Source organism: Numenius arquata, unplaced genomic scaffold (genome assembly GCF_964106895.1).
Source record: "Numenius arquata unplaced genomic scaffold, bNumArq3.hap1.1 HAP1_SCAFFOLD_348, whole genome shotgun sequence".
Lineage (NCBI taxonomy): Eukaryota > Metazoa > Chordata > Aves > Charadriiformes > Scolopacidae > Numenius > Numenius arquata.
In genome coordinates this window covers 60,001-62,500 of record NW_027414205.1, presented here as the reverse complement: position 1 = coordinate 62,500, position 2,500 = coordinate 60,001, and the positions used below count along the sequence as shown (strand labels likewise).

Sequence of the window (2,500 nt, the reverse complement as noted above, 5' to 3'; positions counted from 1 at the left end):
GGCGCGGCGACGCCCGCCGCCGGCCGAGCCCCGCTCGGTCCGAAAGGAAGCGGCGAGCGGCGGCAGCGGCGAGCGGCGCCGGCGGCCGGCCGCGAGGGCAGCGGGGAGACGAGAGCGAGGGCCTTCGGGGCCGGGGGAGGCGGCTCCCCCGGCTCTCCCCGCGCCCAGGCCGGGGGCGGCTGCGCAGCCGGCCCCGCGCCTGCCCTGCCGGCCCGGCCGTGCGAGGCGGCGAGGGGTCTCCGGGCGTTCCGGGATGGCGCGCGGGCGCCTGGCGGCGCGGCGGCGGCGGCGCGCGTCCCCCGTCTCTTCTCCGCGCCCCGATCCTCCCCGCCGAGGGGAGCCGGGGCGGGGGGCGGGGGCGGAAGGGCTGCGCCGCCGCCGTTGGCCGCCCTCCGGCGGGCGAGGCGACCGCCGGGCGGCCTTCCCGCGCGAGCGGGCGGCCCGAGCCGCGGCTCTCCTCCCGGGCGCAGCGCCGGGCTGCTGAGGGAAACCCCGGGCCCCGGGAAGGAGGACGAGGCTGTGGCGGCGGACGTCGGGCGCGCCCCCGCGGGCGGACGCTCCCCCGAAGGCGGCAGCGGGGGAGGCACCCCCGCGGGGCCCAGAGGTCGTTTCCCTCACCCCAGGGCCAGGTACCTAGCGTCCGCGCTCTCCCGCGGCCCTCCCTCGCCGTAGCGATACACAGGGGGTCGAAGGCCGCGGGGGGCCGGGCGGAGGTTTAAAGACTCGGGCGGCTCGGCGCGGCCCGGGGGTCGGGCCGGGCGGCGCCGCCGTCGTCGTCGTCCTGCGCAAGGGGGCTGGAGTCTCTCCGCGGAAGCTCCCGGGCGCAGGGACGGACGGCCGGCCGTCGCCCGCGCTCGCCCCGCGGGCGGCCGTGCCGGGGAGGGGTTCCGCTGCCCCCCCCTCTCCGCGGACCGGTCTCGGCGGAGAGACCGCGGCGCGGCCGGCCGTGTCCGGCCTCGCCCGCCTCGAAACGGGGCGACCCCGGCGGGAGCGCGGGCTCCCCGCCGGGGGCGGGCGGGTCCCCGCGGCGGGGGCTCGCCCGGGAGGCGCGCCGCCGCGCCTCCGCGGCGCGGCTGCGGCGCGCCGCGGCTCCGCTCCCTCCCTCCCTCCCTCCGTCCCCCGCCCCGGCGAGCGCTCCGGCGGCGGTCTGCCGCCGCCGAGCGCCGGCGAAGGCGGCACCCCGTGCCGAGCGGCGGCGTCGCCGCTCGGCCTGCCGGCCGGCCGGAGGGCGCCCGCCGCCAGGCGCGGCCGTCCCGGCCCGGGCCCCGTCCGCCGCCCTTCCCCCGCCGCCCTTCCCGGCGGCGCCGGGCGAGCGGGCGGGCGGGCGGAGGCGTCCCGCTCCCGGTCTCCGCGTGGAAACGGGGAGAGCGGGCGTCGCCCCCGCCTCAGCGCCGTCCGCTTTCCGCGCGGCGCGCGCCCGCGGAAGGCGGCGAGGAGCGGCGGCGGCGGCGGTTCCGGGCGGGCGGCCGCCGCGAGGCGGCGGCGGGCCGCCGTCCGGCGCGGCCGCGGGCGGCGCGTCGCCGGCTCGGGCTCCGGCGGTGGCCGCCTCCGGCGCGGCGGCGGAGGCCGCGGCCGGGCGCCGGCGGGGCGGGCCGGAGCCGCGGGAGAGGGGAGAAGGACGTCGCGGCGCGGCGGAGCCGTCGCGCGCGGGGGGGCCGGCGGGGCGTCCCGCGTCCCCGAGGAGAGGCGGGCAGGCGGCGCGGCCGGGGGCGTCGTGGGCCTCCGCGCGGAGGCCGGGCCGAGCCCGGGCGCCTGGGCCGCCCCCCGAAGCGAGCGAGGCGCTCCTCTCCGCCGGTTTGGGCCGGGAGCGCGGGCTCCCGGCGCCCTCGCCGCTCGGGGCTTTTTTTTTTTTTCTCCTCGTCGTGTGTCGGTACGGTCAGTCGAGGCGAGGCGGCCCCGTCGTTCTCGCCCCGCCGCGCCGCGTCGCGTCCCCTGCGGAGGGGGCGGGCCGGCGGGCGGGCGGGCCGGCGGGCCGCCGCTGTCCGGAGGGGCCGCTCCCGCGGAGCGGTCCCGGCCCTCCCGCGCGCGCGGGGCGGTGCCGAAAAGCAGACAACTCTTAGCGGTGGATCACTCGGCTCGTGCGTCGATGAAGAACGCAGCTAGCTGCGAGAATTAATGTGAATTGCAGGACACATTGATCATCGACACTTCGAACGCACTTGCGGCCCCGGGTTCCTCCCGGGGCTACGCCTGTCTGAGCGTCGCGTGACGATCAATCGCCGGCTCGGCCGCCGCCGCCGTCGCCGCCGCCCCCCCTTCTTCGCCCTTGCGGCGTCGGGGGGGGGCGGGTCGGGTCGGCGGGGCGCGGCGCGCCGCTGCGGCGCGGCTGGGGCGCCTCGCAGGCCCCGCGTGCGGGCCTTCGTCCCCCTAAATGGAGACTCGGGGAGCGCTCCGAAGCTCCCCGCTCCCGGAGCGCCCGCTGGGCGGAGCTCGTCTCGCCGGGGTGTCGGCGGCGGGGAGAGAAGAGAGGTCGGGGGGAGGCGCGGGCCTCGCCCCCGGC

At 82.2% G+C, this 2,500-nt stretch overlaps 1 non-coding gene across 1 annotated transcript; it reads left to right on the top strand.

Moving 5' to 3' along the window:
* The first annotated feature begins 2,051 nt into the window (after positions 1-2,051).
* Positions 2,052-2,204, top strand: LOC141477861 (5.8S ribosomal RNA). The gene has a single exon (XR_012463791.1). It is a non-coding gene; the product is annotated as a 5.8S ribosomal RNA (ribosomal RNA).
* Positions 2,205-2,500: the final 296 nt, after the last annotated feature.